This window comes from Poromitra crassiceps (genome assembly GCF_964638095.1).
Source record: "Poromitra crassiceps genome assembly, chromosome: 15".
NCBI classification, from domain to species: domain Eukaryota; kingdom Metazoa; phylum Chordata; class Actinopteri; order Beryciformes; family Melamphaidae; genus Poromitra; species Poromitra crassiceps.
The window spans coordinates 39451765-39475273 of record NC_139634.1 but is presented as its reverse complement, the minus strand read 5'-3'; the positions used below and the strand labels follow the sequence as shown (position 1 = coordinate 39475273).

The 23509-nt window shown below is 46.2% G+C and overlaps 1 pseudogene across 1 annotated transcript; it reads left to right on the top strand.

The window, feature by feature from the left end:
* Positions 1-1793: 1793 nt before the first annotated feature.
* LOC310789936 (exosome complex component RRP40-like) lies at positions 1794-22420 on the top strand (annotated as a pseudogene). Its single transcript, XR_014553928.1, has 4 exons — positions 1794-2024; positions 2958-3107; positions 21167-21318; positions 22015-22420. The product of XR_014553928.1 is annotated as an exosome complex component RRP40-like (transcript).
* Positions 22421-23509: the final 1089 nt, after the last annotated feature.

Sequence of the window (23509 nt, the reverse complement as noted above, 5' to 3'; positions counted from 1 at the left end):
TCTGGCACCGAGTGTCTGCAGCTCCTGTTTTTATACCTGGTTGAACACTCAGAGCAGCTTTTCTGAGACAAAATGTGAAGGTCAAGTGATGTAACACTGTCCTGTTCTCTACTGAAGGACTGTAACAGATGCCCCCCTCTCCCGCAGCAGACTGACCTGGATCTCCACCCTCCATTAAAATATGGAGGAACACCCAAGATGAGGGAGGTGGTTCCACCCGTGGTTCTGGGGTCCGGGGAGGGGTCCTTGAGAGGGTTCCAGGCGGTCCAGCATACTGGTGAATTGTTAAACGTCACTATTATTCCATTTACAAGTTAGACCAGTGGTTCTCATGCTTTTCCACATCAAGGACCCTTAAACAGATAAAAATTAGACCATGGACCCCCATTGGTAAGATTTTGTCCCAGGGTCCCCATCAGGTTTTTGTGTTTAGATGTTTTATTGCATAAAGTGTATGAAACCATGACCAAAATAATCATACATTCTGTCATTGTGTTACTCATGGATGAAAAATAAATGATTTCCCTTTTTGCTGGGGGAACCCCCTCAAGGACCCCCGGGGGTTCCCGGACCACACTTTGAGAACCACTGAGTTAGAGAATGTAGAAGACTGTTTTGATTATACTTCCACTGTTGGGCTCTAACTACAATACAGATAGTCATGGAGTTCTGTACAAAATCATATCAACTTTAAAACATATTCTCAGATTTAGGTAGAAACAAAAAATAGTTTGATTTATTGTAGGCTACAACTGATCAATACAAATCCATAACTGTGGAGTGGGCGTGGCTTCGAAGGTCTGGAGCCAGGCTAGATCAATAATGCACTGGTTGTCTATTGGAAGACCTGAGTATGAAGCACTGTTTTATGTTTAACAGTAGTAGTCGTACTCCAACAGTCTGGGTGTGACACTCTCTCTCAGCTCCAGCTCAGTGCCTTTGAGCAAGGCAGTGAAGCTCCAGTCCAGACACTGCTCTGCTCCCAGTGTGAGGTTCTGTCTCCCTCCTGGATCAATAAAGGGTTAAAAGTGTTAGTAAATGTCCCACACTAAACTCTCATATTCATCTCTGTTGCTCCCAGCCCTTCAGTGAAGCCACAGCACCTCCTGATGGACAGCTGGACCTCCTGTGTGGCCACGTCACACAAACGACATCAAACCATTGCATCAAACATGAGTTACAGGAACAAAAATTCCCATTTCTCCCATCCCAAATCACATACTATCAGCAGGGATTGATAGGGTTGTTGATCAATAACTCATTGATTATACTTGGCCAGCAGCTCCAGGTCAGAAACTCACTGTCTGACCTGGCTGGAACAAAAACACCTAGGCTGTCTTACCCCGGATACAAATCTGAACAAATGATGTAAAATGTAAACATGTCCCTTATAAACCAAATAATATAATTGTGATAATAATTGTGTATGTGGTAGGCTACTTTTTCGGCATTTATTTTTTATTATTATCATCATAATCATCATCATCATCATCATCATTATTATACTAATTATTATTATTATTAGTAGTAGTAGTCTAATTTCTAATTTATTTTTATTTTTAGAACTAATAGAGTTATTTTTTCTAAGGGTTTTGTAACTTGTAGTGTAACATGTAGCGCTTATTCCAGCACCGCAGGGGGCGCTGCAGGAAAAACCTTCCCTATTCTCTTCGACGTTTTTCACCTTCCCGTTACCTGTGTCACATTTATTTATGTCCCCCGACCCGCACACACACATGTCTGGTCCTATGGTCGTCTCTCCTCTGAAGCAGCACAGCCAGGCGGACAGCAGCATGTATTCCTGTTTTAAACACAGGGTTGGGGAGGTGTTGCTGCCAGGAGATGAGTTCTCCTGTGACACGGAGGAAACCATCTCTCTGAGCGACACGGTGAAGGCGGAGAAAACGGTGGTGTGCGGCCCGGGTCTGAGGCGGAACGGAGACCAGGTGCTGGTGTGTAAGAGCGGAGTCCTGCGACACAAACAGCCCAACATGTTCTGTACTGGATAGACTCAGCAGAGGCGGGTAAGGAGGCGCCGAACTCCGTTTGAAAATCTTGTAGTTTATGCTGCCTTAGTGCCTTGCTTATCGGCAGCTGGACACATCTTGTAGGATAAACCCTTTTCTGAATCGCCAGTGTTCACTCTCCAATACGGCACGCAATGATTCACCAAGCAGCACTTAACAGCAGTAAAACAGCGACTTTTATAATTGGTTCCGCTCTATGGTGCGTTCAGTTCCTCCGCCAGGATACGCTGCTGTCTGCGGTAGTGAGCAGCAGGAATATTTGCTCTAAAAGTGGAGAGTTTATTGAAGTAAATTTCAGTTTGATCAGTCAGACACATCCAGAATTAACCTTAACCAGAACACTAACAAGATGTCAGAGGGTTTCTGGCTTTGCAGAAAATCACTCAAATATTAGATTGTCAGATGTATGAATGCTCAGGCGAGCACATATTTGTCTTTACATGAGAGAATCAAATGTAGGCTATCGATCATGACGAGAGAATTAAGCTACAAACATAAACTATTAGAGGTTCAAACCTTGGAGTGGCTTAGAAACGTTTACAATAGTATTATGTAGGCATGTAATGTATACAACTTTCCAAAACATTTGAATCAATGTAGTGGAGAAAAATTAAGTTTCTATTAAGCACTGATCAGGAGGGAAATTATCTTCAACAAACTGAGATATTCTGGTTTTTCAGTCTCTTTCTGTTTAGAATCCATGTGACTGGGGACGTGATGAAATTATATTCTGTGTTTTACATTCTGTTCTCTGCTTTTAAATGGAATTATTGGTTAAATTCAGTCGGTCAGTGTTGGGATGTTTGCCTCTGAGCTGTCAGGTGACCCTCAGCCTCTCTCTCTCTCTCCTCAGTACGTTCCAGCTAAAGGAGAGAGAGTGATGTTTGCCTCTGAGCTGTCAGGTGACCCTCAGCCTCTCTCTCTCCTCAGTACGTTCCAGCTAAAGGAGAGAGTGTGATCGGCATCGTGACGACCAAGTCTGGAGACATCTTCAAGGTGGACGTGGGCGGCAGCGAGCAGGCGTCTCTGTCCTACCTGGCCTTCGAGGGCGCCACCAAGAGGAACAGACCCAACGTGCAGGTGGGCCACGCCCGTTGATCTCACAGAGTCAGGAGAGCTGAGGTTTAGGGCTGCTCGATTAATCAAATTTTAATCTAGATTACGATTTGGGCTGTCCACGATTATGAAAACAAGATAATCGACATCAAACGATTTTGCGGCTCTTGTCTCTCTCGTTCTGTCTTGTGTTGTAAATCAAGCGCACCCCTTCCTTTGCTCTGCCCCTCCCCCAAAGCCCAAAGCACACCAGCTCGAGTTGTGACTGTCATGTGAAGAGCCACAGGCATGTTTCTCCTTCCCGCTTATTTCACAGAAAGAGAGCCGCTGGTCGAGAAGAGAGGTGAAACAACGTATGTGGGGTGGAAACACTATGGTTTCGCCGAGTTTAAAGGTCCTTACACTGCGCATATCTTGCACTGTTTGTTCCAAGTCTGTGCCTGTGATTGACAGGTGGGTCAAAACTCGCATCGCAATTCCGTGCTGTATATTCGTATCGCTCTTGATGTGTAACTGATGAGCGATGCGAATATACAGCACGGAATTGCGATGCGAGTTTTGACTCACCTGTCAAGATATGCGCGGTCGTGGCAGCACCCCGCAACACGACCTCTCCCTCTGTTTAATCACTTGAAATCCACTCACAAACTGGTCTATGACCAAGAAATAACGCTAAATGAACAAAAAGACAAAGTCCCATCTAGTTACTCCTGCCACAACACAGTCATCGATTCAGGACACTCTTTACAATGCGACCGCATTGATATGATGCATGAGTATGCATTCAACAGCTAATGATCTCACAGATAAACATTAACAATAGCCTATTATGAACCTAAACGTAAGTCGCTTTGGATAAAACCATCTGCCAAATGAGTAATTTAATGTAATGTAAACGAACGTTACTCAATAGCGTTCTCATTTGGTTAGATTTGAGGTTTAAGGACTACTAGTTCAGATGTTTACCAACATATTGAATGTAGATTAATAGTTGCAGTTGGTTGTGGCAGTTCACTGCAACATAGTAGGCCTACATATACTGTATATTTATTTTAGTTTTTATTTTATTTCTAAATCTTTGCACTTTTATTATTTATTTTCACTTATTTATTTATTTATTTTCAATTACCGTAAATTCCGGACTATAAGCCGCACCGGTGTATAAGCCGCACCTTCAAAGTTGACTATTTTTTTCTTATATAAGCCGCACTGGACTATAAGCCGCGGGTGTTTTAATGGTATTTTTTTTTTTTTTTTGTGTGTTTTAATGTTTAATTACCATATGTAAGGGTTCATGCACAGAGGGGATTGTAGAGGAAGCTCCCATTTATTAACATTTCAACAAAACAACATAACACAACACCACCTGTGTTGTTTTTTACAGTGCACACAGTGTCATACAGTGTGGTGAAAAGAGGGCAAGAGAGGAAATTAAAACGTATTATAGTTATATAGGATTTATAGTTAGAAAGAGTGCTAAAAAAGAGAGATTTTTTTTTTTTTTTTTTTGAAAAAATCCATAGATAAGCCGCACCGTTATATAAGCCGCAGGGGCCAAAAAAGGCCAAAAAACGGGAAAAAAGGTGCGGCTTATAGTCCGGAATTTACGGTAGCCTATATCTAAAATCCAAAGACATCCAATGTTAAAAAGAAAAGCCAGTGTCAATGTTCAATAAATGCATGATGTTCTCAATGTCAATGAGTAATCGTGTTAAATAATCGTGATCTCAATATCATTCAAAATAATCGTGATTATGATTTTTGCCATAATCGAGCAGCCCTAGGTTCTGCTTTCTACAGAAGTCTATAGTCGCTGTCTTTGTTTATTTCTGAGTCTCCTTGCTTTCACAGTTCACACACTTCACCATGCAGTTCCAAACTTATGTTGCAAAACACTCATTTAGTTTCCATCTCAAAATATGCAGTGAAAAAAAGAGTGAAAAAAGATAGATAAATGAATCAAACGCAGCTGAACAAAAAGCAAGTTGAAAACGGGTCAGAAGAGTTTACTGCTTTCCCGTTAACTCTCCAACATACGTTTTCAAATAATAATTTTGTTAAAAAACAATATTAATTCTGTTTAAAAAATATTATTCTGTTAAAAACAATATTATTCTGTTAAAAACAATAATAATTCTGTAGGCAACCAACATGTCTCTAACATCCATGAGGACATATATTCATATGTTTTGTTCATGTGGTTTAAGTTAAAGAGGAACCCGGCCTTTTTAAAAAGGAATATTCAGAAAGTACCAGAACATAATAGAAGAGACACTGCAGTTGGCTCTTGGTTCCACATTTACCATATTTGCAATCTGAACTCAAATATTCAGTCTCATTGCCTACATTTACATGCTGCAATAAGCCCACTACTGACTCTAATCTAAATATGACAATACTATTTTGATGAAGGTGGTAAATAAACCTCTTTTCCCTCCTGAATTTAACCTGAAAGACTTTCTGACATGTTGCTGTGTTAGTGTGTGAGTGCACAACACTCACTGGAAGCTAGAGCATGTGTCGTCAAGCAGTTTGAATAGAATAGCCTTTATTGTCATTGCACAGTTCCCCATACAACGAAATGAAGAGCGCTTCAGCTGACAGTGCATTAAAATCAGACCATAAAAAAACATTAAAGAAAAAACACATGAAGAACAGATAAGGACACATGACACCTAGACGGGGGGCAAAAAAACACAAACAAAGCAATAATAAAAGACTGCTGAGGTAGTAAAAAGAATATTGCACAATGTTTTGATATATTCTAAGTTCATGTATTGCACTGAGTGAGAGAGTTAACGGCTGCTGTTGTTTAGAGGCCGGACTGGAAAAAAAGCTGTTTTTCAGTCTGTTTGTGCGGCTCTTGATGCTCCTGTACCTCCTGCCCGAGGGCAGCAGGCTGAGCAGGTGATGACCAGGGTGGAGGTGATCTGCTCTGCCCTGGAGAGACAGCGGGAGCTGGCTCTGTCATCTAGGGAGGGGAGAGGACAGCCAGTTATCCTCTCGGCTGACCTAATAATCACCCTCTGTAGCCTCTTCCTGTCAGCTGCGGTGGAGCCAGCGTACCACACTGTGATGGCATATGGCCAGTACGCTTTCCATGGTGGAGCGGTAGAAGGTTACCAGCAGCTTCTCCTCCAGATTGTTCCGTCTGAGTCCTCTCAGGAAGTGGAGTCGCTGCTGAGCCTTCTTTACCACCGCTGCAGTGTTGACTGACCAGGAGAGGTCCTCAGAGATGTGTGCCCCATTGATGTAGAGCGGGGCAGGGGCAGACGTAGGTCGCTTTCACATATAAGCTGTTTAGTCCGCTTTAACCGTGCCAGAGTTCGTTTCCTCGGATAGTTCGGTTCGTTTGGGGTGGTGTGAAAGCGCAAACGAACTCTGTTGCGGAACAACCAAAACGCTTGAAAACGTGGGTCTCGGTTCGCTTCCAAGTGAACCCTGGCGCGGTTCGTTTGTTGTGTGAAAGCAAACCGGACTAAACACAAGAGCGCCAGTGCATCTGATGCACAGTGCATGAGTAGAAGACGGGAGAAGGGAGCAAAACAAACACTGCAGCGTGCACACGTGTACAGTACCTGCGCGCTGCGTCGTGACATACGTCGTCATAACAACATCACTTTTATCAACAGCTGGCCCCGGGTTGCCTATCTCCTTCGGTACGTAGGCTACTCTCATCTGTAGAATGAAATGTTCAACAGCTTGCTGCCTCATCTGCTGCTCATATTGGGCACATTCTTGTTAAATAATTATTTGATAGTAAAACCAGAAATCCCAATTAGGGATGTTCATTTTGAAAATTTTCCATAATCGATAATCGGTGAAAATTAACGATCAATTATCGATTATCGATCATATTAATACTTATATTTATTTATATATATATATATATATATATATATATATATATATATTTTTTTTTTACAAAATTAATGCCTATGGCAGAAAATACGAAAGACAACGTGTTCTCCTCAATGAACTCTTTATTTCAATGTGTCTCCTCTCCAACACTGAATTCCCCATGTTTAAAACAGTTTTGTTGGCACAAAGGCCCGTGCCCAGCCAGAAAACTAGAGACTATATGAAGCTCCACCTCACGTTAGTCGGCTGTGCAATGGAGTGGGGCGAGGAGGAACGAATTCCACCCAAACCTAGTCCAATTCTTTTTTTTTTTTTTTTTTTTTTTTTTTTTTTTCTTTTTTTTTTATAATAACAAAATCGATCCAAATTCCACAGGATCGATTCCAATCCTTAACGATCAATTATCGATTTTCGACAATTGATGAACATCCCTAATCCCAATATCGCAGGTGGTGTTGCTCCATGGTTTGTGTTTTGCGGATTCACTTGTGTTGTTCAGTCAGCCCTCAGCCAGGCAAGAAGCCTGCTGAAGAGGAGAGATTTCCCTTCTCTATTCTGTCCAATAGATGAGTGACTGTTTGGACCATGTGACATTGTTCAGAAAGTTTGTTGCGCTTGTGACAAATTGCTGTGTGAAAGTGAACCAAACCAAATGAAAATCGTAACAATGTTGCAACTTCACCCCCCGAATCACACCGAGTCCACCAGCTTATATGTGAAAGAGACCTTAGGGTGTATTCACACCTATCTCGTTTGGAGCAGTTGTTCCGAAACGGAGAGCATTTTCCCCCTTGGTGCGGTTCGTTTGGGGGAGTGTGAACACAGCAATCGCACTCGGATGCGGGACAAAACAAGCGGACCGAGATCGCCAAGAAAGGGTGGTCTCGGTCCGCTTCCAAACGAACTCTGGTGCGGTTCGTTTGTGGTGAGAAAGTGAGCCGACCTCGATCCGCCACAACAGCAGTAAACGGTGCGCATTTTTGGATAAACCAGCTGCCGTAGTCAGCTGCGCTGTGCGTAATGGCCTGAAGAACGAACATTTTTATCGTTTCAAAACAACATCTTTCAGATCCTGTTTTGGCGACTTGTGACTTGCATCGATAAACTTTGGGGGATTTTTGGATCATCACATCAGCAGTTTGAACTCAATCAACTTACCTCGGACCATGGGAAGCAACGTTAATGTGTTGAATCTACGGATTTTGCCTGTAAATTGTGTTCTCTCTCCCTCTCTCTCGCTCTCTCTGGTCTCCATTCAATAAATGAAAACAAATCGTGGTAATCAGAGCCAGCCTTCTTTGTGATAAGATTGTCTGGTTCAATCAGACTGATTGCATGTCTTCCTCGAAATGTCCGTTGTTATTAAAATATTTATTAATATTTTATTCCTGACAGGACAGGTGTTCATATAGCCTATGTCTCGGCTAATCCTCATCTCCGTGATAGTAGCCAAATAGCAGAATTTGCAAGGGTCTTTGATCTTCTATCTCCAAATTCCCAATAGCCTAAATAGGCTAAATAAATACATAGGCATACTATAGGCTACATAGCATACATTAATAAATAAATAAAGAACTTTCTCCCTCTCTCTCTCTCCCGATCCCTCCCTCTTTCATTCTTTCTTTCTTTCTCTCTCTCTCTCTCTCTCTCTCCTCGCACGGCGGACGCCCGACATAGCCTAAAATGTAGGTCTAACAAAACGCATTTTTATAATAATATAGGAAAATCTCTGGGAATTATTTTGTCCATCCCGAGAGGCTATTAGCCTATCAGAGACTCTGCTGGCCAATCCAGGAAGTTTGACAATACTATTTGGACCGTTTCATTTGTGGCTGTGTGAACACAAACGAACCAAGGCACAAATGCAACAATTGTATCAATTAAGTACCTGAATCGGAACAAAGCAAACAACCTACAGGTGTGAATACACCCTTATTCTTCCTGTAGTCAGTGACCACCTCCTTGGTTGTCTTTGTGTTGAGGGAGAGATTGTTCCTGGTGCACCACTCCACCAGCCGCTGCACCTCGTCCCTGTACGCCGTCTCATCGTCATTCGTTATGAGCCCCACCAGGGTGGTGTCGTCCGTGGATTTGATGATGGTGTTGGTGGGGTGGGTGGGAGTGCAGTCATGGGTGTAGATGCCATACAGGAGCGGGCTCAACACGCGGCCTTGTTGTGGGGAGCCGGTGCTGAGCGTCAGGGTGGAGGAGCTGTGTGTCCCGATTTGAACAGATTGTGGGCAGTTTGTGAGGAAGTCTTTGATCCAGGCACAGGTGGACGAGGGGAAGTCCAGGGCAACCAGCTTGTCCACTAGGATGTCAGGAAGGAAAGCATGGTGTTGAATGATGAGCTGTAGTCGACAAAGAGCATCCTGACGGAGGAGCCTGGATGTTCCAAGTGGCTCAGAGCAGTGTGGAGAACTATGGAGAGTGGCTCAGAGCAGTGTGGAGAGCTATGGAGAGTGGCTCAGAGCAGTCTGGAGAGCTATGGAGAGTGGCTCAGAGCAGTGTGGAGAGCTAAGGAGAGTGGCTCAGAGCAGTGTCGAGAGCTAAGGAGAGTGGCTCAGAGCAGTGTGGAGAACTAAGGAGAGTGGCTCAGAGCAGTGTGGAGAGCTAAGGAGAGTGGCTCAGAGCAGTGTGGAGAGCTATGGAGAGTGGCTCAGAGCAGTGTGGAGAGCTATGGAGAGTGGCTCAGAGCAGTGTGGAGAGCTAAGGAGAGTGGCTCAGAGCAGTGTGGAGAGCTATGGAGAGTGGCTCAGAGCAGTGTGGAGAGCTAAGGAGAGTGGCTCAGAGCTATGGAGAGTGGCTCAGAGCAGTGTGGAGAGCTAAGGAGAGTGGCTCAGAGCTATGGAGAGTGGCTCAGAGCAGTGTGGAGAGCTAAGGAGAGTGGCTCAGAGCAGTGTGGAGAGCTAAGGAGAGTGGCTCACAGCAGTGTGGAGAGCTATGGAGAGTGGCTCAGAGCAGTGTGGAGAGCTAAGGAGAGTGGCTCAGAGCAGTGTGGAGAGCTATGGAGAGTGGCTCAGAGTAGTGTGGAGAGCTAAGGAGAGTGGCTCAGAGCAGTGTGGAGAGCTATGGAGAGTGGCTCAGAGCAGTGTGGAGAGCTAAGGAGAGTGGCTCAGAGCAGTGTGGAGAGCTAAGGAGAGTGACTCAGAGCAGTGTGGAGAGCTATGGAGAGTGGCTCAGAGCAGTGTGGAGAGCTATGGAGAGTGGCTCAGAGCAGTGTGGAGAGCTATGGAGAGTGGCTCAGAGCAGTGTGGAGAGCTATGGAGAGTGGCTCACAGCAGTGTGGAGAGCTATGGAGAGTGTCTCAGAGCAGTGTGGAGAGCTATGGAGAGTGGCTCAGAGCAGTGTGGAGAGCTATAGAGAGTGGCTCAGAGCAGTGTGGAGAGCTAAGGAGAGTGGCTCAGAGCAAGCAGTGTGGAGAGCTATGGAGAGTGGCTCAGAGCAGTGTGGAGAGCTATGGAGAGTGACTCAGAGCAGTGTGGAGAGCTAAGGAGAGTGGCTCAGAGCAGTGTGGAGAGCTATGGAGAGTGGCTCAGAGCAGTGTGGAGAGCTATGGAGAGTGGCTCAGAGCAGTGTGGAGAGCTATGGAGAGTGGCTCAGAGCAGTGTGGAGAGCTATGGAGAGTGTCTCAGAGCAGTGTGGAGAGCTATGGAGAGTGGCTCAGAGCAGTGTGGAGAGCTAAGGAGAGTGGCTCAGAGCAGTGTGGAGAGCTATGGAGAGTGGCTCAGAGCAGTGTGGAGAGCTAAGGAGAGTGGCTCAGAGCAGTGTGGAGAGCTAAGGAGAGTGACTCAGAGCAGTGTGGAGAGCTATGGAGAGTGGCTCAGAGCAGTGTGGAGAGCTATGGAGAGTGGCTCAGAGCAGTGTGGAGAGCTATGGAGAGTGGCTCAGAGCAGTGTGGAGAGCTATGGAGAGTGGCTCACAGCAGTGTGGAGAGCTATGGAGAGTGTCTCAGAGCAGTGTGGAGAGCTATGGAGAGTGGCTCAGAGCAGTGTGGAGAGCTATAGAGAGTGGCTCAGAGCAGTGTGGAGAGCTAAGGAGAGTGGCTCAGAGCAAGCAGTGTGGAGAGCTATGGAGAGTGGCTCAGAGCAGTGTGGAGAGCTATGGAGAGTGACTCAGAGCAGTGTGGAGAGCTAAGGAGAGTGGCTCAGAGCAGTGTGGAGAGCTATGGAGAGTGTCTCAGAGCAGTGTGGAGAGCTAAGGAGAGTGTCTCAGAGCAGTGTGGAGAGCTATGGAGAGTGTCTCAGAGCAGTGTGGAGAGCTATGGAGAGTGTCTCAGAGCAGTGTGGAGAGCTAAGGAGAGTGGCTCAGAGCAGTGTGGAGAGCTATGGAGAGTGTCTCAGAGCAGTGTGGAGAGCTAAGGAGAGTGTCTCAGAGCAGTGTGGAGAGCTATGGAGAGTGTCTCAGAGCAGTGTGGAGAGCTATGGAGAGTGTCTCAGAGCAGTGTGGAGAGCTAAGGAGAGTGGCTCAGAGCAGTGTGGAGAGCTATGGAGAGTGTCTCAGAGCAGTGTGGAGAGCTAAGGAGAGTGTCTCAGAGCAGTGTGGAGAGCTAAGGAGAGTGGCTCAGAGCAGTGTGGAGAGCTAAGGAGAGTGGCTCAGAGCAGTGTGGAGAGCTATGGAGAGTGTCTCAGAGCAGTGTGGAGAGCTAAGGAGAGTGTCTCAGAGCAGTGTGGAGAGCTATGGAGAGTGTCTCAGAGCAGTGTGGAGAGCTATGGAGAGTGGCTCAGAGCAGTGTGGAGAGCTAAGGAGAGTGGCTCAGAGCAGTGTGGAGAGCTATGGAGAGTGGCTCAGAGCAGTGTGGAGAGCTAAGGAGAGTGGCTCAGAGCAGTGTGGAGAGCTATGGAGAGTGTCTCAGAGCAGTGTGGAGAGCTATGGAGAGTGTCTCAGAGCAGTGTGGAGAGCTATGGAGAGTGGCTCAGAGCAGTGTGGAGAGCTATGGAGAGTGTCTCAGAGCAGTGTGGAGAGCTATGGAGAGTGGCTCAGAGCAGTGTGGAGAGCTAAGGAGAGTGGCTCAGAGCAGTGTGGAGAGCTAAGGAGAGTGTCTCAGAGCAGTGTGGAGAGCTATGGAGAGTGTCTCAGAGCAGTGTGGAGAGCTAAGGAGAGTGGCTCAGAGCAGTGTGGAGAGCTATGGAGAGTGGCTCAGAGCAGTGTGGAGAGCTAAGGAGAGTGGCTCAGAGCAGTGTGGAGAGCTATGGAGAGTGTCTCAGAGCAGTGTGGAGAGCTATGGAGAGTGTCTCAGAGCAGTGTGGAGAGCTAAGGAGAGTGGCTCAGAGCAGTGTGGAGAGCTAAGGAGAGTGGTTCAGAGCAGTGTGGAGAGCTATGGAGAGTGGCTCAGAGCAGTGTGGAGAGCTATGGAGAGTGGCTCAGAGCAGTGTGGAGAGCTATGGAGAGTGGCTCAGAGCAGTGTGGAGAGCTATGGAGAGTGGCTCAGAGCAGTGTGGAGAGCTATGGAGAGTGGCTCAGAGCAGTGTGGAGAGCTATGGAGAGTGGCTCAGAGCAGTGTGGAGAGCTATGGAGAGTGGCTCAGAGCAGTGTGGAGAACTAAGGAGAGTGGCTCAGAGCAGTGTGGAGAGCTAAGGAGAGTGGCTCAGAGCAGTGTGGAGAGCTAAGGAGAGTGGCTCAGAGCAGTGTGGAGAGCTATGGAGAGTGGCTCAGAGCAGTGTGGAGAGCTAAGGAGAGTGTCTCAGAGCAGTGTGGAGAGCTAAGGAGAGTGTCTCAGAGCAGTGTGGAGAGCTAAGGAGAGTGTCTCAGAGCAGTGTGGAGAGCTAAGGAGAGTGACTCAGAGCAGTGTGGAGAGCTAAGGAGAGTGACTCAGAGCAGTGTGGAGAGCTAAGGAGAGTGACTCAGAGCAGTGTGGAGAGCTAAGGAGAGTGACTCAGAGCAGTGTGGAGAGCTATGGAGAGTGGCTCAGAGCAGTGTGGAGAGCTAAGGAGAGTGACTCAGAGCAGTGTGGAGAGCTAAGGAGAGTGTCTCAGAGCAGTGTGGAGAGCTAAGGAGAGTGACTCAGAGCAGTGTGGAGAGCTAAGGAGAGTGACTCAGAGCAGTGTGGAGAGCTAAGGAGAGTGACTCAGAGCAGTGTGGAGAGCTAAGGAGAGTGACTCAGAGCAGTGTGGAGAGCTATGGAGAGTGACTCAGAGCAGTGTGGAGAGCTAAGGAGAGTGACTCAGAGCAGTGTGGAGAGCTATGGAGAGTGGCTCAGAGCAGTGTGGAGAGCTATGGAGAGTGGCTCAGAGCAGTGTGGAGAGCTATGGAGAGTGGCTCAGAGCAGTGTGGAGAGCTATGGAGAGTGGCTCAGAGCAGTGTGGAGAGCTATGGAGAGTGGCTCAGAGCAGTGTGGAGAGCTATGGAGAGTGGCTCAGAGCAGTGTGGAGAGCTATGGAGATGGCGTCGTCGGTGGATCTCTTTTCCCTGTATGCAAATTGCTGGGGGTCAAAGGCAGGGGGGAGGCAGTCCTTGATGTGGGCTAACATCAGTCTCTCAAAACATTTAGCCACCATAAGTACCATAGTAAGTGTGATGGGCCTGTAGTCATTGAGACTCGTGATGGTTTTGCTTTTAGGGAGCAGGATTATAGTGGCCGTCTTGAGGCAGGGTGGGACAGAGGCCTGTGTGAGGGACAGATTGAAGATCTTGGTAAAAACCCCCGAGAGCTCGTTGTCACATGACTTGATCACATGACTTGATGACACTGTCAGGAATCTCATCCGACTGCCGTACGTGTTGCAAAATGCTGTGAAAACTCTTGACGGCCTATCAGAGTTTTCATCATAGTGTGATTAACACATCTACATGTCTACAATGCACTTCAATAATGTGACTAAGATCAGAATGCTGGAACAGTGAATCAATAAAAACAGCTGGCACACTGCCTGGGCTCCAGTGACAAATATGGGACAGAGTGAGACGCCATCTTAAATACCCTCATGGTCAAGTCACATGACTCAGTCACATGAGTACCGGTACACAGTCATGTGACAATGGAGTATACAAAGAAGAGTAGAACAATACATATAACATGACAGTATAAGTGAAATCAATAGTACATGTGAAGTGATGCAACATCAATGTTGTCAAATCAAGTGCAGCGAGCAGAGAAGGAAACTGTCTCCACAAAACACACAGTCCCTGAAGCAGGGAAGTGTGCACAGATAAACTAAGTTAGCTGCTCAATGTAGCAATACAATCAATAATCAATAATCAAACGGGCAAAGACACTCATTAATGCACATTGATGCTATTTTTAGTCATGAGTTTCAAGATGGATAATACTGGATAAGTATCCTTGCAGAGGAAATACACACAAAAAGCATGTCAATATATATATATACATAGAATCATAGGAGGAAGACACTCTGTAGTGTCACCCCAATACCACAGTCAGGCTTGTAGGCCGTCATCAAGCATGGGAGGAGACTAGAGAGGCGCCTTATTTTTTAATGCCCCACTGTAAAAAATAATTGTGCGTACAAGTTCCGGTTTAATGTGACTCATTGTTGCAGCTTGCCATTTCCTAATGTATTCTACTTGATTTGAAAAGATGGCCACCTACACTCAGTCTCTTGTACCCTGGCTGAATTGAACATAACTTGGTCAATAAGTATGTAACATACAAAATAAAACAACCCGTAATATCTTAATTTTATGTAGAATGCAGAGGACATGTAACTGTTTAGTTAAACTTGCATTCCAGGAATATTGTGCTCTTAACACATTGAATGCCAGCCATGTTTTCATTCCTGTAGGTAAGTTGTGCCAGGGGTGTTTTTGACGATTCTGGCTCATTTTAGAACAGCCGAGGATTCTTTTCTGTTAAGAATTCATGAACACCAATCATCTAAAAATAACTAATAGAATGTGTGCTTTCTCTGTCTAAAAGAGTTAGTTTGCAGAGTTAGTAGTTATGTAGATATTAGCCGTTGAGTACAGCATGGTTTCAGCGTCTGGAAATTTATTCAGAGATAAATGGCTTTTTGTGAAACAGTCACTTTAACCATTCATTTTTGGCATCAGTAAGACCGTCAGACATTCTAAACAATAGTTTTGAACAGTAATTTCCTCCATAACAACAGGAAACACCCCTCTCATTCAAACTCCTCCCTCCGTGTGTCTTCTCCTCCTTCCTCCTGGCTGTACAGCGGGCGTGTCAGAAGCGCTTTTGCTGCTGCCTGCCTGTGTGCCTGCCTGCCTGCTTGCCTGCGTGCGGACGCTCCTTGTGCGAGTCAAGATGGGCCGGGGAATGCGTGGGCGATGGGCAGATGTTGATTCTGGCCTTTCTGAGGTGTTTCAAAGTGTGTTTCACCTATGATCTATTTTGCAAATCGCTCTCCGCTCTCTGTGTGCTGCTGCCGGTGCGCGGCCGCTCTCAGGCAAGACAAGTCTTGAATGGATTACTGTAAAATCGCCACGGCATTTCCTTGAACGGCTTGGTCCCGCGGCAGTTTTTTCTTTGATTTCGGTCGTCTGGGGGAGCACTGTCAACACTTAGTGGGTCGGTAAAATAGATTATACACATTATCTTGCTCCAATAGTGATCTCGAAGATGTAAAAGTTGTTGATTGATGTCCCACCGTCAAAAAAAAAAAATGTTTATGTAAGACGAGTAAACTCGGCTCTGGCACTTAAGCGTTGGATTATGTAAGACGAATTATTTCGGCTATGGCACTTAAGGTGTTAAGATGACGTTAGTGGCTCGAGTCCGTTTCGTCCTGAAACCCACATAGGTTGCGCCAGGCGTAACCTATGTGTGGTTTGGCGCAACCTATGTGCGATTCGAAATAACGCATCCGAGATAGAAAACGTTATGAATATAGCCACGTTATAAACAACAAACTAACGCTGGTGATCCGTATGGAAACAGTGTTACTCGAAATGGTTAATATTAGCCACAGCAGGCGATTACCCATGAATGCACTGCACTCTTAAAGGGATATTTATCGACGAGATTTCTGCCAAGCTGGACCTGATTAGTGATTTGCTCCGTTCGCCCAGACGGGTGTCAAGCTGTCAGCAACAAGGCTGGGAGGATCACACCGGAAGAAGCACCCACATGCAGATCAGGCAAAAATGGCCGCCAAAAATAAGGTGGATACACGGTGCAATGTAAGCAGCTATAAAGCAGAGAGAGAGAGAGAGAGAGAGAGAGAGAGAGAGAGAGAGAGAGAGAGAGAGAGAGAGAGAGAGAGAGAGAGAGAGAGAGAGAGAGAGAGAGAGAGAGAGAGAGAGAGAGAGAGAGAGAGAGAGAGAGAGAGAAAAAAAAAACTCGGATAATGAAACATACACTTAAGGGTTAATGCACGACGAGGTGTACATTATCACTTTTGAAGGGACGACGCGAGAGGCGTGAACCGTCCGAGGCGAAGCCGAGGATGGTTGCCTCCGCGAAGTCCCTTTAAAAGTGATAATGTACACCTCGAAGTGCATTAACCCGCTTATACCATGGTCACTTGCCAACAAAACAATAAGACCAGTCATTTATATTTCCATGTGTAATAAATAAAGCAATCTAAATGTTATTCATACTGTAAATCAGTCTTCCACGAAATAAAATAGTCCCTCCCACCTCCACCACCCTCCGTTTTAAAGCTGACTCAAACGTTAACTTTATCACAGGAATCCGGGTTTAACGATGTTTTGCGTTCTACATTAAATGAAGACATTACCGTTTGGCTGCTTGCTTTATTTTGTATGATAGATACGTATTGGCCAAGTATATTAACATTTAAGAGCGAAGAGTTTCAGGAAGTGACACAGAGCAGCGGGGGCTGTATGTGGTGAAATGCAGAGAGAGTTGTCTCTCTCTCTCTCTCTCTCTCTCTCTCTCTCTCTGTCAAAGGCCGGGCTCGCCCCCGCTCGTGCACGAGCCGAGGGAAATCTCCTCTTTCTCGCCGAGAAGAGCCTGGTGACGCGAGGTTAAAAAATCTCCGAAACGTAGCACTTACCGGTAGTTACAGAAAGGGGCTCATTGAGGCTCCTGGGAGACAGGGTGTCAAGAGGGTCAATCCAGAAAAGTTCACGTTTCAACAGGAGAGTGTTGATGCCCCGCCCCCTACGTGGGAGTGTTGATGCCCCGCCCCCTACGTGGGAGTCTAAATGCCCCGCCCCCTACGTGGGAGTGTAACGTGTTCAATCCCAGTGAGATGCAACAGTGTGATTCATTAGATTAAAGTGTTTCACCACCGGGCTCTTGATGTGGTGATTTGTGATCGTGTTACGATGTTCAGAGATTCTCTGTTTCAGAGACCTGGAGGTTTTGTCTATGTAGGCGAGGCTGCAGGGACATTTGAGCAAGTAGATCATGTTGTTGGTTTTACAAGAGATGATGTCTTTGATGCTCAAAGCTCTGCACGTGTGCGGGTGATACAATTGATGGGTTTATTTACGAGTGAAGTTACACTGCTGGCAATTAGCACATTTGTAGTTTCCTGGTTCTACAGGTGGCAGGAAGGTGGCTGGGGTGGGAGGGGCGTTGGGTGGACAATCCGCTCTTACTAACATGTTTCTGAGGTTGGGGGGTGGTTTGAAAAGGATCCGGGGTGGCTGGTCCAGGTGTCCTCTTAGAGCTGGATCTGTGGAAATAAGATGCCAGTGTTTATTGATAGCTGCACACATATCTTTAGCCAGTGGTGAGTATTGGATAACACAGGTAATCCTGTTGTCTATGGTTCTAGGTCTGGTGGTATTGAGACACTCAGTCTGTGTGAGGAGATTGAAGCGGTTGGAGGCTTGGGTCACCCATTCTTTTTTGTTCCCTCTGTTGATAAATCTGTTCTCCATGTTTTGTGTTTGTGGTCGTCTGTGTGTCAGAGCTGCAGATACGGTGTATTCTGTTGAACTGGGAAACGGGGAGACTTTTCTTGAGGGGTGTAGGGTGAAATGACTGACCATGTAAAAGTGAGTTTCTGTCAGTGGGTTTTCTGTACAGGCTAGTAGTGCTAAGGTTTCCATTGTCATTGATGATCAAAATGTCCAAAAAGTTCATTTTAGAATGGTCATGTGCCATTGTGAATTTGAGATGTGCATTCTGAGTATTCATGAAATGGTGAAACTCTCTCAGTGTCTCCTCTGTCGAGGTCCATATGAAGAAAACATCATCAATGTACCCTTTGTAAGTTGAGATGAATTGTAGAAAAGGCTTCTTCTCAGGGTTTAGTATGATCTCCTGCTCCATGAGTCCAACATAAAGTGAGGCAGAACTAGGGGACATCTTAGAGCCCATGCTGCTGACCCCGGAGACCTGCAGGAAAAAAATCATTACTGAACATGAAAAAGTTGTTGGTCAAGACTATTTCGATGAGTTCCAGTAGGCACACTGTGCTGGGTGAGTTCCAGTAGGCACACTGTGCTGGGTGAGTTCCAGTAGGCACACTGTGCTGGGTGCACTGGGTGAGTTCCAGTAGGCACACTGTGCTGGGTGCACTGGGTGAGTTCCAGTAGACACACTGTGCTGGGTGCACTGGGTGAGTTCCAGTAGACACACTGTGCTGGGTGCACTGGGTGAGTTCCAGTAGACACACTGTGCTGGGTGCACTGGGTGAGTTCCAGTAGACACACTGTGCTGGGTGCACTGGGTGTGGCAGAGCTTTGTTCTAGATGGAGAAGAAATAACTCAGCTGATCTAAGACCCCCCTCTATAGGCACATTGGTGTATAGCGACTCTATGTCCATAGTAACCAGCAAGAAATCATTGTGGCTGGATGGAACAGCCTGGATAGTTTTAATAAAATCCATAGAGTCTTTAGTGCTGGAGGGCAGTGATGTGACACACGGCTGGAGGAGCCTATTGCAGCTACAATTGGTCGTCCTGGCGGGGTGTCACTGTACACTTTGTGTGTTTTGGGGAGAGTGTAGAACACTGGTGTCACAGGTGAGTGGATCAACATGAAAGAAAGTTCCTTGTTAGTCATTTCCTCTCTTTCCAAAAGCTCATGGAGGCAGCATGCATGTACCTTGGTTTTGAATTGGGTTAGATGATTTATTACCTGCTAGTTTTTTGTAGAAAGTTTCATTTCTCAGTTGCTTGGCAATTTCCTGCTCGTATGCATCTCTGTTGAGAACAACCAGTGCCCCCACGTTCAACTCCCACGTAGGGGGGCGGGGCATCAACACTCCCCTTTTGAAACGTGAACTTTTCTGGATTGACACTCTTGACACCCTGTCTCCCAGGAGCCTCAATGAGCCCCTTTCTGTAACTAAGTGCTACACCACTCATTCTTTTGGCCCATTTCCACCGCTGGTATCAGCGCGGCCCCGCTCAGCTCGTCTCGCTTTTTTGTCTCATTCCACCGATCAAAAACGTGGACAGCCCGGGTTGAGTCGGGGTTGAGTCGTGCTAGTTTTGGTCCCTGCTTTGTTGAGGTTCCAGCGCTGTGAACCTGGTACCATACGGTGACGTGAAAACACTGCAGACGACTGATTGGTCAGGCAGAATTGTGTTTACTGTACTGACTGTCAATGCTGGATACCAGTTTAGTGGGGCTTACCTTCTCTTCTGTTAATGTTATTTCCATCAGTCTTTTGTGTTGCTGTCAGTGTCTTCGGCTCTGGTGAAATAAAATCGATCTCCTTGCTCAGCTTTAACATGGCGGTGGTTTTCAATTGTTTTGAGAGAGGAAAAAGTCCGCTCCTCGGGAAGCCCTTTGTAGTTGTGTGCTGCGTCGGCTCCGCTAGGCCGGAGGCGGGGGTTTAGTGAAGCCTGGTGAGTTGCCACCGGGGTAGAGGCTTCCCTTCTCCCCGTAGCGCAACTCCCGTCCCCCGCAGCGCATGCATGTGAGTTTGAGTAACAACAAAGTGATATCCATTCTCCTGGCCGATTGTCACATTTGCCCATGTACACTGTAGGTCGTTTCGAGGCACCAGTATTTCATAAACAGTTTAAAAGTTCTGTGTATGGATTTAATTTTAACGGTATACGTTATAGCCTACTTCGGCTATGGGCGGAGGGCAGATATGCGGTCGCTATGATGACCAGGTGTGGGCGGAGGCGAGTAAACTTGCTATGGAAAGTAGAGACGAGTAAGACCAGATCGAGTAGAGCTGTACTGTGCTGTTATATGTGGTGGAAATGAGCCATTAGTGTATGTTTCATTATCTCAGTTGTCTGTTGTGGTCTCTCTCTCTCTCTCTCTCTCTCTCTCTCTCTCTCTCTCTCTCATGGCAGGTCAGTCTGTACCTGTGCTTTATAGCTGCTTACATTGCACCGTGTATAGGACATATAGAGGAGCCTCTCTAGTCTCCTTCCATGCTTGATGACGGCCTACAAGCCTGACTGTGGTATTGGGGTGACACTACAGAGTGTCTTCCTCCTATGATTCTATGTATATATATATATTGACATGCTTTTTGTGTGTATTTCCTCTGTAAGGATACTTATCCAGTATTATCCATCTTGAAACTCATGACTAAAAATAGCATCAATGTGCATTAATGAGTGTCTTTGCCAGTTTGATTATTGATTATTGATCGTATTGCTACATTGAGCAGCTAACTTAGTTTATGTGTGCACACTTCCCTGCTTCAGGGACTGTGTGTTTTGTGGAGACAGTTTCCTTCTCTGCTCGCTCCACTTGATTTGACAACATTGATGTTGCATCACTTCACATGTACTATTGATTTCACTTATACTGTCATGTTATATGTATTGTTCTACTCTTCTTTGTATACTCCATTGTCACATGACTGTGTACTCATGTGACTGAGTCATGTGACTTGACCATGAGGGTATTTAAGATGGCGTCTCACTCTGTTCTTTTGTCTGATGAAGAGCAGTCTGCTCGAAATGTAACTAGAACGGTGCAATAAACATTTGTCACTGGAGCCCAGGCAGTGTGCCAGCTGTTTTATTGATTCACTGTTCCAGCCTCTCTCCAGCTCTGCACCTGCCGGATTCCACCTGGATGTGCGTGTTTTTAACTTTTCTAAGATCAGAATGCTCCACATCTTAATTTGACTATTGCTTTCTTTGACTATGACCTTAAGCTAGTCAGAAAACACTGTTTATGACAGTGTCTTATTCAGAGTATTGTCTTAATCGGGTTAATATCAGAATATTGCAGCTCATGTAAACGTAGTCAGTGTGAATTTCCTTCATGTGACGAGAAACGGCAAAACAACACACCTCTCCTGTGTGTGTGTGTGTGTGTGTGTGTGTGTGTGTGTGTGTGTGTGTGTGTGTGTGTGTTTGTGTGTGTGTGTGTGTGCGCCTGTGTGTGTGTGTGTGTGTACAGGTGGGCGACCTGGTGTTCTGTCAGTTCATCATAGCCAATAAGGACATGGAGCCGGAGGTGGTGTGTATGGACAGCTCGGGCCGGGCTAACGGGCTGGGCGTGTTCGGAGCCGCAGGCCTTCTGTTCCGGGTCTCTCTGGGCCTGGCCCGCAGGTACAGAGTGACATCATCACACTGACATCACACGGGAGGAATATTAAAGGAGGAACACCACTGTCATTTTAGTTTCTCCTCTCTCTGTTATCACCCATGAGAAGTCTGAAGCCGCTGATGTGTTTCCAGTCACAACTGTGAGAGACATTAAAGGATGCATGTGATTTTTTTTGCCTACTAGTTGTCATGCTAGAGCAGAAGTAAACAACAACTAAACTAAACAAAAACAATCTATGAAATACATAGGCACGGCTTTCAACACTACGTATGTATTCACATGGCTCTAACCAGCTGTCAGCTGTGTCTGCACTACACAGTTTGTGCTGTGGAGACATGCAGAGCCACACAACCGACTGACCGCACTGAAACCAAAACCCAGAAATGCACGGTCCCACAGCTACAATCAGACACCAACCTGTGTTTCACAGCAACGGCCGCTTCATTTTTCCAATCACATTCACAGCTTGATCCACAAATGATCGCAAGCACAACAGAGAGGGGGGCGTGGTTTCCTTCACTGCACACAACAATATAACTCGCCTGTCTCACTAGATATATAGTCGTGGATTGCTGGCTTCTAGTAGTGCTGAATATTGTGTTTAGTGGCTTTAACACTTTTGAGAAGATATTTAGGTCAGATGAGTTCAAACCAAAACCCGTAATCTTAGTTTCTCTGATGTTCTGCTGTGCTGACAGGCTGCTGGTGCCTCAGAGTGACATCATCAAGGACCTGGAGAAGCTGTTTCCCTCTGAGCTGGTGGTCGGGCTGAACAGCAGGGTGTGGGTGAAGGCCGGCAGTGTGCAGCAGACGCTGGTCGTGGTGAACCTGCTGGAGAGCTGCGAGAACATGACGGCACAGCAGAGACGTGTGCTGTTCAGGAGGGTGGCACAGGGGGCGCTGTAGCACCCACAGTGGGGGGGTGGAGCACCCACTCAACACCGGACAGTTTCCACTCTGTGGTTTTGTTGGGTACAGACGGATATACAGTAAGGTCCCTATCGTTGCATCGGCGCTGTTTCTAGGCCGAACGCCTGGCGCAGCTCAAATCAGTGGGCGTGGACCAGCGCACTTGATATCGTCGTGCTGGCGCTAGACGCAGCCTCAACCATTACAACCACGCCTTTTAAGCGTAAAATTATGCACCGTCATGCTCATTGGATAACTGCAATAAACGAATCGCACGCTTGCCTTTTTAGCTCCAATTCCAGTGATCCCGCAAAACCAGACGAAAGCCAAACGCTCTGCCCCCCCCCCCCCCCCCCCCCTCCCTTCATCCAGTCGGTCTGTCTGCATTATAGGCTATTATTCCATATTATTATGCTTCTCAAACCAATCTAACTGCAGTTTCAATACTGCAAGCATGTAAATACGCTACACTATAGCAAGATCAAAGTGAAAATAATGTTCTAAACGCATCAGCTAGAAAAATATAGCCTATTAGATTGGTGAAAGTTTGTCCAGAAAGATATCATTTTCTCTCGCCTGCTGCAGGAAGGATGATGCACATAAAGATAGCCTACATTATGTAAAGTCATTGCATAAATGTGTTTTTATTGTAAAACTAAATGTGGAGTAGGGCCAAGTTATTGGAGCGGACATCACAGTATAGCAGATGACAGTAGAAGCTTCCGAAGCGCGTTCCGCTGTCACTTATCTAAATCACGTTAAATCCACACAGGGTATATATAGGCTCAAGAGGACATATATGTTTCACATAGGGTGGTGTTTTCATTTCGATGTTTTATTTGGTCCAATATTGAAATGTTGTACAATTGCAGGTTGTCTTACCATTACACATTATTTTAGATCTACCTTTTATATCTATTTCGGCTCATTTGGTTGCTATTTAGTAGCGAAATGGAGGACCCAATTGCATGCTGGGACAGGGACATTCACAGGCAGTAAACTTACAACTGCTATTTCCTATGGGAAGCTGGGTGCTGCTATGTGTTGTGTCTGTCTGAGCGAGGGAGTCAGAGAGAGAGAGAGAAGGGTGACAGAGAAGCGGCAGAAGAGCACTGGCGCACTGAATAGGCCTGGTTTCAGAGAGAGACAGAGAAGGGTGACAGGGGAGAGGCAGCAGAAGAGCACTGGCGCACTGAATAGGCCTGGTTTTCAAAGGCGCAAAGCGCTAAATTTACGGCAGGTGCGAAGATAGGAGTACGCCGAGATTTAAGGCCGACACGCCCA